A 17,058-nucleotide genomic window follows, 5' to 3' on the forward strand; every position below is an offset into this window, starting at 1 on the left:
AGAAAGTATCCAAACTGAAAATTGGAGAAAAGAATAGATTGGACAAATGTGAACAGAGCCTCAGAAGCACTAATTTCACAAATTATGAAACCTATATGTAATGAGACACAGGGGAAGGACTAATGGCAAAATCTTTGAAAAAAATAATGGCTAAAGATTCTCAAAATACAGTGGGAAATACCACTTATAGACCCAAGAAGCTCAGTAAAACCCAAAGAAGGTAAATATGAGGAAAATCATATCTAGGCAGAACATAGAAAAACTTTTGAAAACCAGAAAGAAAAAGAAAACCTTAAATACTGAAAGAGGGAATAAAAAGGCAAGCTGCCCCATGGAGAACACCATACAAATGACAGCAGGCTTCTCATCAGAAACAGTGGATGCCCGGCTATGAGGGAATGATGTCTTCAAATGATGAAATTTTTTAAAAGTATAAACCCAGAATTCTCTATCAAGGAAATTATATCTCAAAAGTGAGGATGAAATAAAAACATTTAAATAAATAAAAACTAAGATATTTCATTGCCAGCAGATTTCCACTAAAAACAAAAAAACTGAGATAGTTTTTCAATCTGAAGAGAAGTCATATCACACAGCAACTTGGATACATAGAAATGAATGAAGAGCATTAGAAATGGTGAATATATGGATAGATTTTTTTGAAGACTATATTTTTTCTTAGCTTTTTTGAAAGACAGTTAAAGGCACAAATGACAGGATTATATCCATCATATGGGGTTTATTAATACGTAGCTACAAAATATATCACAACAATGACAAAAAGGACAGTAAATAAGTGGAATTCTATTGTGGAAAGGCTCTTAATGTGAAGTGGTCCAATTTTAACTCTAAATAGATTGCGATAAACTGAGGATACATATTGTAATCCCTAGCATAGCCACTAAAAAAAATGCAATGAAATATAATAAAAATCCAATAAAATAATAAAAATAGAATACTAAAAAATATTTGATTAATCCAAAAGATGGCAAGAAAAATGAAACAGAGGCCCAAATGAAAAACAAACAAAACACAGGGGGCAAGTAGAAAATGAATTTTTAGGTGGTAATCTTACACTTAATCATATCAAAAATTGTATTCATACTGAAGTGGGGACAGTGGACATTAACAACCAGTTATTTCAAGAGATAAAAGGTGATATATCACAATCTTAATACAGGTTAATTTCTCCAGGGAATGCAATCATCATAAAGATGTTTATACCTAATAAGAGAACTTCAAAATACACGATACAAAAACTGAGAGAACGAAAAGAAAACATAGAGAAATCCACAATGTTGCTTGGAGATTTAACAAGTGTCATAGCGACATCTGTCAACTACAGTAAACTATAGTGCCCTGTGTTGGTTAATTTTATATGTCAACTTAACTGGGCCACAATGTGCCCAGTTGTTTGGTCAAACGCTATTCTGGGTGTTTCTGCAAGGGTGTTTGTGGGTGAGATAAACATTTACATCAGTTGACTGAGTGAGTAAAGCAGATTGCCCTTCCTGATGTGGGTGGGCCCCATCCAATCAGTGAGAGGCCTGAGGAGAAACAGAAGGCTGACCTGCCCCCAAGTAAGGGAGGATTTCTGCTATCTAATGACCTTCAAAGAAGGACAGTGGCTTTCTTTATTTCCTGCCTTTGGACTCAAACTGAAACATTGGCTCTTAGGATATTGATGCTGCTGGCCTGTAGACTGGAAGTATACCATTGGCTCTTCTGGTTCTTGGGCCTTAAGACTCAGACTGGAAGTACACCATCAGGTCTTCTAGGTCTCCAGCCTGCCAACTCACCCTGCAGATTTTGGTACTCTCTAGTCTCCATAATTGCATGAGCCAACTCCAAATAAGTAAATAGATAATAGATAAGTAACCAAAAATTAGACAAATATCAATTAAGTAAATATACATGTACACACACATATACAGAAATCACAGACACACAAACACACATACATACACACATACCCTATTGTGCTTTTCTAGAGAACCTTGACTAACACATGCCCAGTTGCTTCAGCAAACACCAGTCTAGATGTTGTGGGGAAGGTATTTTTTAGGTGTGATAAACATAGTTTGAGGCTTTGAGTAAAGTCCATTACATTCCACCCTCCATAGTATGGGCGGGCCTCATCCAATCAGTGGGAAGCCTATAGAGAAAATATTGAGGTCCCCCGGAGGAGAAAGGAGTTCTGCCTCCAGGCTACCTTCAGATTCAAGACTGCAACATATACACACACATCATAATGGTTCTGTTTCGCTCAACAATGCTAATCCAAAGTTTGCTACCAGGAATAGCTCTCCAGGAACAAAATCTTAAGAATAAATTTTCTGGATTGGCTCTGAGGTTTCTGGAATTGGTTCTCTAATCTGATTAGATTTAAAGACATCAATTACTCTATTTCCATTAGTGAAGACAGCACTGGCATGATCTGGCAATAGAGACACACACAATGTCACCATTAGACACTCTTAATCAAAAGCTCATAAAAGGCAAGCTACTAGGTGACCACATATTTAATATGTTATAATATTTTGTCAAACTAATGAATAGAATAAAATTTGCTAATTGCTTCTAATTGCATTGGGGAAAGAAAAGGATGAGCTCAGGGATTCAGTACAAAGTGTGACCCATGAGGAGGTTCGCTACAGATGGATAGATCGCAAAAAATTTCTCCCATTCTGTAGGTTGTCTGTTCACCCTGATGATAGTTTCTTTTGCTGTGCAGAGGCTCTGTAGTTTAATTCGATCCCATTTGTCAATTTTTGGCTTTGTTGCAAGTGCTTTTTGCATTTTCGTCACAAAATGTCCTGAATGGTATCGCCTAGATTTTTCTTCCTGGGTTTTATAGTTCCGAGTTTTACATTTAAGTCTTTAATCCATCTTGAGTTGATTTTGTAAGGAAGAGGTCCAGTTTCAATTTCCTGCATATGACTAGCCAGTTCTCCTAGCACTATTTATTAAATAAGGAATCCTTTTCTCATTGCTTGTTTTGGTCAGGTTTGTCAAAGATCAGATGGTTGTAGGTGTGCAGTCTTCTTTCTGTGCTCTCTATTCTATTCCATTGGTCTATGTGTCTGTTCTTGCCCCAGTACAATACTGTTTTGGTTACTGTAGCCTTGTAGTATAGTTTGAAGTCAGGTAGCATGATGTCTTCAGCTTTGTTCTTTTGCTTAGGACTGTCTTGGCTATTGGGGCCCTTTTTTGGTTCCATATGAATTTTAAAATAGTTGTTTTTATAATTCTATGGAGAATTTCAATGGTAGTTTAATGGGAATAGTATTGAATCTATACATTGCTTTGGGCAGTATGACCATTTTCAAGATATTGATTCTTCCTATCCAGGAGCATGGATTTTTTTTCCATTTCTTTTTGTCATTTCTGGTTTCCTGGAGCAGTGGTTTGTACTTCTCCTTGAAGAGGTCCTTCTCTTCCCTTGTTAGCTGTCTTCCTAGGTATTTTATTCTTTTTGTGGCAATTGTGAATGGGAGTTTATTCATGATTTGGCTCCCTGCTTGCCTGTTTTTGGTGTATAGGAATAATTGTGACTTTTGCACATTGATTTTGTATCCTGAGACTTTGCTGAAGTGGCTTATTAGCTTAAGAAGCTTTTGGGCTGAGACAATTGGGGTTTTCTAGATATAGGATCATATCATCTGCAAGCAAAGATAGTTTTAGTTCCTCTCTTCCTATTCAAATACCCTTTATTTCTTTCTCTTGCCTGATTGCTCTGGCCAGAACTTCCAATACTATGTTGAATAGGAATGGTGAAAGAGAGTATACTTGTTTTGTGCCAGTTTTCAAGGGGAATGCTTCCAGCTTTTGCCCATTCAGTATGATATTGGCTGTGGGTCTGTCATATATGGCTCTTATTATTTTGAAGTATGTTCTTTCAATACCTAGTTCATTGAAAGTTTTTAACATGAAGGGATGTTGAATTTTATCAAAGGCCTTTTCTGCATCTATTGAGATAATCATGTGGTTTTTGTCTTTAGTTCTGTTTACGTGATGAATCACATTTATGGATTTGTGTATGTTGAACCAATCTTGCATTCTGGGGATGAGGTGAATTTGATTGTGGTGGATACGATTTTTGATGTGCTTCTGGATTTGGTTTGCCAATATTTTATTGAGGATTATTGCACTAATGTTCATTGAAGATACTGACCTGAAGTTTTCTTTTTCTGTTGTATCTCTGCTAAGTTTTGGTATCAGGATGATGCTGGCCTCATAGAATGTATTAGGGAGGAGTCCCTCCTTTTCAACTATTTGGAATAGTTTCAGGAGATATGATACCAGATTTTTTTGTACTTCTGGTAGAATTCAACTGTGACTCCATCTGCTCCTGGGCTTTTTTTGATTGGTAGGCTATTTATTACTGCCTCAATTTTAGAACTCATTATTGGTTTATTCAGGGATTCAATTTCTTCCTAGTTCAGTCTTGGGAGGGTGTACGTGTCCAGGAATTTATCCATTTCTTCTAGAGTTTTGAGTTTATGCACATAGAGGTGTTTATAGGATTCTCTGATGGTTGTATTTCCGTGGGGTCAGTGATGATATCCGTCTTATCATTTCTGATTATATTTATTTGAATCTTCTCTCATTTCTTCATTAGTTTAGCTAGTGGTCTATTTTATTAATTAAAAAAAACAGCTCCTGGATTCATTGATTTTTTTGAAGGATATTTTTGTGTGTCTCTATCTCCTTCAGTTCAGCTTGGATCTTGGTTATTTCTTGTCTTTTGCTAGCTTTGGGGTTTGTTTGCACTTGGTTCTCTAGTTCTTTTTGTTGTGATGTTAGGTTGTTAGCTTGAGATCTTTCAAGCTTTTTGATGTGGGCATTTAGTGCTATAAATTTCCCCTTGACACTGCTTTAGCTGCATCCCAGAGATTCTGGTACATTGTATCTTAGTTCTCAATAGTTTCAAAGAACTTCTTGATTTCTGCCTTAATTTCATTAATCAACAAGAGTCATTCAGGAGTGGGTTGTTCGATTTCCAGGTAGTTGTGTGATTTTGAGTAAATTTCTTAATCTTGAATTCTAATTTGATTGCACTGTGGTCTGAGAGAATGTTTGTTATGATTTCATTTCTTTCACATTTGCTGAGGAGTGTTTTACTCCTGATTATGTGGTCAATTTTAGAGTAAATGCCATGTGACAATGAGAATAATGTATATTCTGTTGTTTCTGGGTGAAGAGTTCTGTAAATATCTGTCAGGTCCACTTGATCCAAAGCTGAGTTCAGGTCCTGAATATCTTTGTTAATTTTCTGTGCTCTCTTAACTAATATGGTTAAATCTTCCTTGAGACCATTGACAAACATGGAGTTAAATGCTACTTAAGCAGCATCAGTCTGTTCTTTTGAGAAACCAGAATTTTATTTAAATATTACTTTCTAGTTTGTTGGAATAACCATGAACTAGCCTGCCTTCTCTTTGAGCACAAGCCAAAATTTTATTCCAATCTACTGGCTTTGGAAAAGTCATGAGAATAACTTTAATTAATGTGTCAACCAATTATTTGGCTTTTTCTATATCTTGGAGCAAATTTTAACTTAAATCATCAGAAGAGGCCAAATGTGAGTGGTGTGTGCCTATAGTCCCAGCTACGCAGGGGACTGAGGTAGGAGGATCATTGAACTCAGGAGTTCAAAACCAGCCTGAGCAACATAGTGAGTCCCCATATCTAAATAAATAAATAAATAAATAAATAAATCATCAGAAGGATTTTCCCATCCTGCCAATTTTTGCCCAATGTCTCCCTCCTCCTGGTCCCACCAGCAAATGTATCAGCTGATAGAAATTGAAAACTCTAGGACATAACTTGTACAGACCATCGAGAATTCCTCGGCAAATCTGAGAGGTCCTCAGTCACCTTGGCAAATCATTTGGCTGTTGTATCACAGGCAACTCAGAACTGGACCAGAGTGTAAGACGCCATCAGTAAATTCTCTTTTTTATTTGGGGAGTATTGGAAGGGGTATGTAGGAATTGGGACAGGGATAGGGAAGGCCATTGTAGGGGTTGCTAGTCTAAGTTTTGGTTCAGCTGTTTTAGGTGGCTGTAAAGGGGAGGGAATAGGAATGTTGGCGTTCTGCCGTCAGGGCATATGATGAGGCTGAGCATGAACGTTCTCCTGAAGATTTGATTTGATTTGGTTATTATTTTTTGTGACAGTGTCTTACTATATTCAGCCCAGGCTAGACTTGAACTCCTAGGCTCAGTGATCCCCGCGCCTCAGTCTCCTGAGTTGCTGGGATTGCAGGAACATGTGTGCCCAGCCTCCTAAAGATTTTTATTTAAATGCTTGTTTTCTTTTACTAATTTAGAAACAGTGTCTTGGGAAAACTCTTTTAGATTTCATGGTCTTTTTTATGTGTATCCCTTCTGAATGCTAATTAAAGTATGCTTCCTATCCATTCTGAGTAGTGCAAACCTTTTTATTTCCAAGATGTTATCTTAAAAAAAAAATATATATATATATGTATATGTTTGGAAAGGTCAAATGAGCCTCCAAGGGGCCACTGTAACTCCAAACTCTGGTCCTTGTCTTTACAAACTGTGAATAGGTTTTTCCTGACCCACTGATGCACAAGGACTCTTCTACTAACAATTAAAGAATTCTTTGTTTACTAAATAATCTGGCAAACAATTTATGTAATCTAAATAAGTCTCTATCAATGTGAGCCCTTGCTCTCTTGGGTGGTACAGTTTCTGATTGGTACTCAGGTTGCAACCCACATTCCTGAGTAAACACTTATTGGCCTGACTGGCTAATTCCTCCTTTTGATTAGTGGGGAAGCCATGTGACTTCATCCTCCCTGGCTCGGGTGGTCTCTTCCACATCTGTGAGATACTCACTAAACGCTCGTTGTGCTTTGGGATCTGAGTGCCTGCTGGAACCTGGAGCCGCAAGTCTTCATTCATGCTAAAGAACTCCTGTCTTGGTGGAGGTATTTGCTTTTGTTTGAGTTTCTTGGTAGGGCTCTCCATCTTTTTGCTTGCTCTCGCTTTAAGTTCTGACAAGGTGAGAATGGGCGCCTCTGCTTCCAAGCAAATTGAAAATCCCCCCTCTCCAGGGACTCCAGCTGGTTACATGTTTAAACATGATGGCCCTCTTCTTGTTCGTTTTATCTAAATGACACAATTTCACTAACCAGAGTTTGGAGTTACAGTGGCCCCTTGGAGGCCTTGTATAATGTGTTGTATACTGTTAAAAGCACAGCTGCTGGTGAAGAAAGTGTTTCTCACAGTTCTTTTGTGGGTCTCAGAGTTCCCCAGCAGTTCAGTATGGAGTCAGCCCTGATGACAGGATTCCCTGATGTCAAGCCTGCAAGGGTGCCAAGCTCACGCTAGTCAGGCCTCTCTAAGCCCTTAAGGTACCAACCTGGGGCTCTGACCTTGGCCTGCTTATTCAAGACTCTGTTGAGTCAAATTAGGCAAAATTCCCACCACTACCAAGGTCTCTGATCACTCTTGATACCTAATCGAATTCCTCAGCCCCTACCCTCAATATCGTTATCATCCCGGCCCGCCGTTACGAGGCCGCAGCGGCCTGACAGATCCAGCTGTGGCTTGCAGGCGCCTCCCTGCTGCGGGCTGGGCCTGGCTCCTGCCTCTGCAGGGGCCATGCTCCCAGGGGCCGGTGAATGAGCCGGGAAAGTGGGGAGACTCCCAGCACTTCCTGCCCGGGGCCAGACAGCAGCGTTAGCAGCCTCTGTTCCCTGGGGCTGTGTGACCTTGAGCTGCCCTGCACCCCCTCTGGGCCTGGGCCATCAGTTCTGACCCCACAAACGACGGCCTGGGGTTCTGGGGAGCTTCTTGGCTGAGGGGGGTCTGGCTTTCGCGGCTCGGCTGCTGGATCGCCGAGATAGGCCGCGCGGCGCAGCCTGGTCGCCCTGGCTCCACCCACAGCTCTGAAACCTCCAGCGAGCTCTTACCTTTTCCGCGCCTCAGTTTCCCCATCTGTAAAATGGAGATAATATCACCACACACTCAGCCCTAGCCACTTCATTGCTGTTACTGATACCATTACTGCTGCTATGTCGTTTTTTGATGGCACAGCCCTTAGGGAAGGGGGATGAAGGGAAAAGCCGGGACCTTCCCGCAGGAGGTGGGCTGGGCACAGCCCGGAGCCATGGAGGTCATCCACCCTGAGGTCGGGACCTGGGTTCCCTTCCTATCCACTGGGGGTCCCAGCCCTTGTCTTCATCTCTCCAGGTCCCAGCCCTTCACAGTGGGCCCCTCTCTGCCTGTGAGGGAGGCCCCAGCCAGCCCCTAATCACCTCTCCAAAAAAAAAAAAAAAGGCTGCGTAGCCAGTATTTACGGACGCTAAGTTGCTTATTAAAAATTATCCCAGTGAATCTTACCAAGCAGGTAATTTGCTGTACCCATTTCTCAGATGAGGAAACTGAGGCACTGAGGTTTCTCAGAGCCAGCGGGTAAACTAGCCATTTGGCCTGAGTGACAGGCCGGTGCAGTGCTCTGCGGCTTAGTCTGCACTGAGCGCCTGCCGGGTCCTCACAGCGATCCTGGTTTGTACCCCCCGCCCACAGTGGCTCGGCTGTCCCGTGTATGGGAACCCATGAGGCTGTCCGCGCATCCCGAAGTGTGACCCCCCAGGCCCACAGGGTGGCTGGCGCTGCGCTTCTTCGTGGCCCGCGACAGTGCGGCCGCCTTCATCGGCCAGTGGCGCACGGATCTGGGCGAGCCCGAAGTGCTCCGCGAGCTGGCGAGGGAGACACTGGGCCTCTGCACCCGCTCAGCTCCCCAAGATAAAGGCCTCGGAGGGCAAGTTCCGCGTGGGAGACTCCGGCCTGTCGGTCTCTGTGCGGGTGCGGGGGAGCCGCGTGACGGCGCGCGTGGGTGTGGCGACCCGCTGGAGGGCTACCTGGACAGTGAGGACCCGCGCCGCCGCTCCTCCACCACCCACCGCCCGCCCCCGTCGAGGGTCCGCACCCTGTCCCCGCAGAGGGTGTCGCCCACCCCTAGCCCCTGCCCTGGTAGCCTGGTCCCCGCGAGAGAGCGCCGGCGCTCCGGGCCCTAGGTGACCCCTATTCGCTTACAAAGCATAAAGCGGGGGCCGAGGCTCCCAGGCCCTGGGATCAGCTGCCCGCCGCATCCCCGCTCCTACTCCGAGGACAGTGACTCCTCAGCTTTCTCAGCCCAGAGCCGCCCCCTTGGTGCCCGCAGCGAGGATGAGGCACTAGGCCGGGAGGAAGCGACCCAGACGGGGGCTGACCACCACCACCTGGCCTCTCCGAGACGGCCCCCTGCCCCGCGCAGCCAGTCCCGGGACCGGCTGGATCCGAGTCGGCCCCGGGGAGCTCCAGGAGAGAGGGGAGCCCAGCTGCGGCACTCAGCCCTGCCCGGTGGGCGCAGGAGCAGGCTGGGCGCAAGGATGGAGATGGGCAGCACTCGTGGGAGCCACAGGGCAGGGGCAGCGGGGCTCTGGCAGGAGCACCCCTGGGCTCTCCGTGCCCACCGCCCTGAGGCACCCTGGCTTTCCCAGTCCAACCCCAGTTTAGAGTTTAGCACCACACCCGCCAGCGTCTTCCGCACACACCACAGCAGCTGCTCTGACGCCTGGACAAGGAGTTTCTGGCCAATGCCCGGACCCATAAGGCTGTTGCTAGCGGGACCCCCACTGGACCAGCCCCTAACCAGACCCTCTAGCTCCTGACTCGGCCTACAGATCCTACAGTTCCTCCTCTTCATCCTTTATTCTCTTGTGTGGCAAACGTGGCCAACCTGGGGACTCTGGCCTTAAGACCAATGGGCTGCCCCGGCCCATTGTCAAGCCCTTCCCAGCTCCTCCTCCAATGAAGGAAAGCCCTGCCCTGGCATGGGAGGGGCTACTAGATGCACCTGGGAGCCCCCTGACTGGTCCAGAACACTCGAGGACCTGAGCACTGGGTAGGATGGACACACAGCCAGACTGCAAATCCTCAGGCATCCCCATGCCTAGGGTCTCCCCCGGGTTCCTCCAGACCCACAGAGTTGGGGGGTGCGGGGGGAAGGGGAAGGGAGCTTGCATGCCTCCAGCCAGGTTCCTGGACCAGCCCAGGTGCCCCCAAACCCTATCCCTTCTCCTTTTCGTTTGTGGCCTTAACCCCCTCTGCATCAGGGGGCCCCCTCTGCCTCTTGCGTTCCTGACCTCATGGAACCAGACTCCTCAGGAATATCACAATGGGACCTCTATTGTACATTACAGTTGGGGGATGAGCTTTGCTATTTAATTACTAATATTATTGAATGCCTTAGAGGAGGCCAGAGCAAGCTGGTATCCTGAGGACCTGTGGCCCAGCAGAGCCTCTGAACAGTAAAGTCTTGCTCCAGCCAAAATGAGAGACAGAGAGAGAGAATCTATTAAGTTAGTTTCACCAGAACCCCCCTTATCCCTGATGCTTCCTCTTAGTAATTTTGTGTCCAGTGACCCCTGTCCCTTGGTCATAAATTCCTACTTGTGCTTGTTCTATTTGGAATAGAGCCCAGCTCTGTACTGACGTCTCTTTTCCCCTACTGAGATAGTTTCTGAATAAAATTTGCCTTTGCTGCTTTAACTTCTGTCTGACACTGGTTTTCTTTGACAATAGTCTGCCCTGACCCATGATCTTGCCTCGGCCGTCAGTCTGAATTCAAAACATTCTCCACAGGTAGGAAAGGCAGCACAGGGGGGTTTTCTTCCACAGGAGGAGAGAGCTTTCAGGAACGGCCTCGAACAACAGAGATCACGAATGCCTTCCCCCTTTCTGGACCTTCCAGATACTAGGATTTTTGGTTTTTCTCTCATTATTGCAAAATCAGTGTGTCCTTTTCAGCAATCATAACTTTACATTTTTGAAATCATACCTTACTTTCATTCAGACATGTCGTCAGGAAGGATTGTCTGGAAGAGGAATAAAAACATTGTCACAGGAAAACATTATTATGCAATTTAAGTAAAAAGACATGCCATGTTCAGAAATTAGGATGAAATCTTGAATTTAAAAAAAATTTAAGGCTGGGTGCGGTGGCTAACGCTTGTAATCTCAGCACTTTGGGAGGCCGAGGCGGATCACGAGGTCACGAGATCGAGACCATTCTGGCTAACATGGTGAAACCCCGTCTCTACTAAAAATACAAAAAATTAGCCGGGCGTGGTGGCGGGCACCTACATGTAGTACCATCTACTTGGGAGGCTGAGGCAGGAGAATGGCATGAACCCGGGAGGTGGAGTTTGCAGAGATGGCGCCACTGCACTCCAGCCTGGGCGACAGAGGGAGACTCCATCTCAAAAAAAAAAAAAAAAAAAAAAATTCAAAATGGGTTTACACAGATCAACTTGCTTTACTGAAGTGCGTACACCAGGAGAAACATAAGGAAGGCTGTTGTTGCAAGCTGCAAGTAATCCAGAAAGCCAAATAAAATAATCAACAGACAGCAGCAAGACCCACAAAGGGGGTCAAGAGTCAAATCTGCCAGGAATGGGCAGGCAGTTCAGAGTCCCTGTGATGTGTCCACCCCAAACTTGTTTGGGGCAGAAATCACAAGTTTAGGAATGCAATTAGTTTTTGGGTCAGACATATGAGACTGATCAGAAGCCTGATTGCAGATGGTCCCATAAGAGAACAAGCCCTTTCTTGTGGGCATTTGTGTGTGATGCACACAGTCTAGCCAGCATCCATGATGTTTTCATAGTTTGGGATCCCATGCAGGCATGTCCTAATCTGCAATGATACCAGAGTCTGAGTTCTGTTTATTGTGCTTATAGTTTTCATTCAACACGGTTTGTGCTGAGGCTGAAAGAGCCAGCAGCAGATAGTATAAGGTTTCATCTCAGAGTCAGGTCCAGGCAGTTAGGATTCCCCACAAAAAGCCAACAGCTTTTGTTCCGCTGTAGCAAAGCCAAAGCCCTGAAGAGTGGGAAAGCAGTGTTGCTGGTCCCAGTGACGGGCAAGGCTTTCCTAAGCCCTGTTTGGCTTGTTATTTGCTGAGTCCAAATGGACCCACTCAAAAATATGCTCAGAGGCCAGAAAATTATCAGCCTCTAAGGCGCAGGCATCTGATCTTACAAGAGCTCATTAGGAACTAAAAACTAATATTTAAAATTCTAAAAGTGTATCTCCAATTAGAGAGTGCCTGTCTTTGCATTTTGTCTCCCTTTTTTCAGAGGCTCCCATAGGTGAAAATCATACTAAAAATTGTCAGTTATGGAAATTATTTTCCTTTTAATACTCAAAAACTTGCATTTCAATTCCCTCACCAGCTGCAACAAGCAAGGCAGTTGTATACCATCCCGGGTTTTGTTTGCTTTTGGCAGCTTTCCTGATCAGGATGATTCCTCCAATGTTTATGAAATGACAAGCATAGAATATGTTTTTTATCATATATCTAGATGCAGTAGCTATAAGACACAAAGCCAGCTTTTAAAAACTCCCTTTCATTTCAAGTTTTTAAAATTTTCCATTCGATTGCGAGTTTACTCAAACCTCCAACAGTGCAAGTGGCATTTGAGAGTTAACATGACACTTGCCAAGAAATGCCTAGAATGGGGGATGGGAGGCTCTCGCAACATCTGAAATGGGTTTTTCTTTTCTTTCTTCTTCTTCTTTTTTTCTTTGTTTTTAGGAGTTTTTCTTTTCTTTTTTCCAGTTTATCTAATGCTTTGCCCCAGCCCTAGTACCTAATTTAGCTTTTTGTAGAAGAGAACAACACAAACTTTTAGCATTTTAGGTCCACCTGAAATTCACCTTTGGGAATGCTTGGGCCCCTTCTTTTCCTACCTGGAGGGAAAAACAAAAACCTAAGGCAACACCTGGGCTTTTTGTTTTTTGCCCAACTGGCAGGTGTTTACCAATTTACTCTTCCACTGCCAGGATTTGAAAGAACACAGGCTTTCCATGCAAGTTTCCCTTTAGAGGTTGGAGAATGTGCTGTGCACAGTTGAGAATTTGACTCTACACTGTTTTGGATTTATCTTTTCTTAATAAATATATGTAACGTAAAATTTGCCATTATAAGTATTTTGAGTTACAATTCAGTGGCATTAACGACATTTACAATGTTGTACAGCCATCACTGCTATCTATTTCCAAAATTTCTTCAAGAATGACTACACCCCAGATCTGAAGCTATTCTAGAGCAGAAACACACATCAGGATGGCACTTCCGTCACTCACATACACACACGCTGCAGACCCCAGCTCACATCGCTCACACACACGCACCCTGCAGGTGCCAGCTCACATCTCTCACACACACACAACCCTGTAAACTCCAGCTTCCATCGCTCACACACACACACCCTGCAGTTCCCAGCTTCCGCTCACATACACACATGCTGCAGGTCCCAGCTTGTAGTGGAGGTGATTTTGTTTCCTGTGATTCCTTAAAACTCACGAAGTCTGCTCCAAGTTCTCTTCGCCGGTGGAATGACATTACAGTGCCCTCCTTGACAAGGAAATTTTAGTGATTGGCACCTGCTTTGGCTCTTAGTCATTGTGAAAAGTGGTGATTTCACAACTGTGATAGTTATCTATTGCTGCATAAAAATTACAACAAACTTGGCAGCTCAAAACAACACACATTTCTTATCACAGTGTTTATGAGTGAGGAGTCCAGGCACAGCTTAGCAGGTCCTCTGCTCAGGGGCCCCCCTGAGGCTGTAATCTGGGTGTCTGATAGGCTGGACGAGGGAAGAAGCTGTTGTTGGCAGAATTTCAGTTCCACGGACTGAAGGACTGAGGGCCTCAATTTCCACTGTCTCTTGACAAGAGGCTGCCCTCGGTGCCCTGCCCTTTGGGCATGTGGACCCTCTAAGTTCAGTGCAGTGAGTAGGAGCAGACATGTGAGCACTGGAGTGCTTTAGAGAGGTATTCCTGGATAAAAAGCACTGATGTCTAAAGACGGAATTATCGTTCTCAACAGAGCAACATCGGTACTGAGAAGGCAAATTCATTATCTACTGGTACATACTTCTATGCCTGCAATAGCTATTTTTGTCTCAATTTTTTTCTTTTCTTTTCTTTTCTTTTATTATTATTATACTTTAAGTTTTAGGGTACATGTGTACAATGTGCAGGTTAGTTACATATGTATACATGTGCCATGCTGGTGTGCTGCACCCATTAACTCGTCATTTAGCATTAGGTATATCTCCTAATGCTATCCCTCCCCCCTCCCCCCACCCCACAACAGTCCCCAGAGTGTGATGTTCCCCTTCCTGTGTCCATGTGTTCTCATTGTTCAATTCCCACCTATGAGTGAGAATATGCAGTGTTTGGTTTTTTGTTCTTGCGATAGTTTACTGAGAATGATGATTTCCAATTTCATCCATGTCCCTACAAAGGACATGAACTCATCATTTTTTATGGCTGCATAGTATTCCATGGTGTATATGTGCCACATTTTCTTAATCCAGTCTATCATTGTTGGACATTTGGGTTGGTTCCAAGTCTTTGCTGTTGTGAATAGTGCCACAATAAACATATGTGTGCATGTGTCTTTATAGCAGCATGATTTATAATCCTTTGGGTATATACCCAGTAATGGATTCTTTAGCTTCCCAGCTGCTAGAAGTGGAACAGTTATCTTTGCGAATGAAAATGACTAACCCCTCCTGACAATTCCAACTCCCTCCCAACCAAGGCTCAATATTTCTCATTTGTTTTAATTTCAAAGGAATATATATGATTGTAAGACCAGGCACCCATGGCTCACACCTTTAATCCCAGCACTTTGGAAGGTTGAGGCGGGCAGATCACCTGAGGTCAGGAGTTCGAGACCGGCCTAGCCAAAAGGGTGAAACCCCACCTCTACTAAAAATACAAAAAATTAGCCGGGTGTGGTGGTGCATGCCTGTAATCCCAGCTTACTCAAGAGGCTGAGGCAGAAGAATTACTTGAACCCGGGGGACACAGGTCACAGTGAGTCAATGTTGCTCCACTACACTCCAGCCTAAGGAACAGAGTGAGACTCTCTCAAAATATATATATATGATCATAAAATGACTTCAATACAACTGTCAATACAACAGTGTAAGGCATATTGTTAAAGAAAAAAGTGCTAAACCAAATATAATATGTACCTTATGGTGGGAAAGAAAAAGAGAGAATAAGAAGCTGTATTTCTACTTGGTTTGGTATGCATAAATATATCTGGAAGGGTGAATAAAGAAACCAACAAAGCATATTATAGGGGTGAGGGTGGAGAAGCGACCCAGATGTTTTCAAATCTTTCATTTGTTATATTTTTTTGAAGAGGTGTGGAACCAGCAACTTACCTGTTGAAAAAAAGTACTTTGTTTAAATTATGACAAAAAGGCCTGACACAGCAACTCACTCCCATAATTCCAGTGCTGTGGGAGCCTCAGGCAACAAAAATTAGCCAGATGTGGTGATGTATGCCTATAGTGCCAGCTACTCAGGAGGCTGAGGCGGGAGGATCGCTTGAGCCTGGGAGGCAGAGGATGCAGTGAGTCAAGATCGCACCACTACACTCCAGCCTGAGCAACACAGTGAGACCCTGTCTCAAATTTTAAAAATAAATAAATAATAAATAATTTTAAAAATTAAAAAATTGTTCCTTACACAGCATCCTAATGTCCCTATCAATGCTAGAGATCATTGCCAATATTCTTATAGCAATTTTCAGCCAGGGCTTCTCAGCCTCAGTCCTATTGATTTTGAAGCCAGTGAATTCTTTGTTACAAGTTGTTTATCAGCATCCCTGGCCTATTCACCCAGGCATGAAAGTCAAAAATGTCTAGTGACATTGCCAAATGTCCCCTGGTCCGAAATCTCCCCGAGTTGAAGACCACTTTACTAGACTGTCTATATGCATATTGCTACATCTGCATATCAAAATACACATATATGGTACTTTGCGGCATTTTTCACAGCTTTTCTTCATTCTTAAATTCATTCTTCCAAAAATATACTTTATTTTTGAAAATGATAAAACAAAAGCTTCAACTATGAACTGACAAAATAGAGGTGAGTTGGTACTGGTGGGCCAATTCTTAACATGGACATTTTAAAATGCTGTTTTCCATATAACATCAAAATGATTTGCAATAAGAAATTGGAAGGGGGTGCAAAGGAGAGTGCAAAGCATGTACTGAGGTCTTTCTACAGGTACGAGATAGAACGCTGATTCAGCATGATAAAATGTACTTTGCAACAGTGGCCTCCAAGGTGTGCTAGAGCAAGCGTACCCCAAGGAACCTGTGAAAATCATTTTTTAATTATTCTAAACAGAAAAAGTGGTACCCACTTAAACACAAAGTAAAACTTCATGGTAAGATCTGCTGTAAAGCTACTTGCTATAGCCCACAGATTCAGTTTGTTCAACAACCTCCCTCATTGACAGAAAAAGTCAGCAAATAAGACTTATGACAAAAATATTTTCTATCAACCTCCACATGAAAAGACCACAGCTTTAATGATTTTACAATCCTTAAGCTTAATCATTGGTCAGTACAGATTTCCAGATCAAGATCAAGTCATGAGCTGTTCACAATAGCTACACTATACTAAGATGCTAAACGTTTTCTTTCCAGTATGTCTTCCTATGAAGGAAATAAAATAGCGGGAAGTTTTCCTCTTTGCCTGTGAGGGGATTTATGAAAAGCCTTCTAATCTACAAGTGTTCTTCTGCAAAACTAAAATACATTATGAAGTCAAACAGGTAAATTAACAACAAAACCAAACTGATCTCAACAAAGTCTTGTTTCCAAAGTAAAATCTATTAAGAACAAGTAATATACAAGCACAAGAAATTACAAGAAATGAGGATCATAGTTAGTTACAGATGCAAAGTAGTATCTAGCATCCCAAGCTTTTGGACATAATGATGAAAATCAAATAAATAAGTTAGTTCAAATATTATGTACAATTTTGATAAGCTGGTCACGTGTTATTTGAATACACACCATATGTGGTAAACCTAAAAGTATATTACCTTTTCTCCTCCTTTAATATTTGTAGATACATGCCAATATGGGAAAAAAAAGTATTTCCATTTATGTACTAATAACAGAGAATAACAGAATTTCTACTGTGTATATTTCAC

The sequence above is a fragment of the Pongo pygmaeus genome, chromosome 13 (genome assembly GCF_028885625.2).
Source record: "Pongo pygmaeus isolate AG05252 chromosome 13, NHGRI_mPonPyg2-v2.0_pri, whole genome shotgun sequence".
In the NCBI taxonomy this organism is placed as follows: Eukaryota; Metazoa; Chordata; class Mammalia; order Primates; family Hominidae; genus Pongo; species Pongo pygmaeus.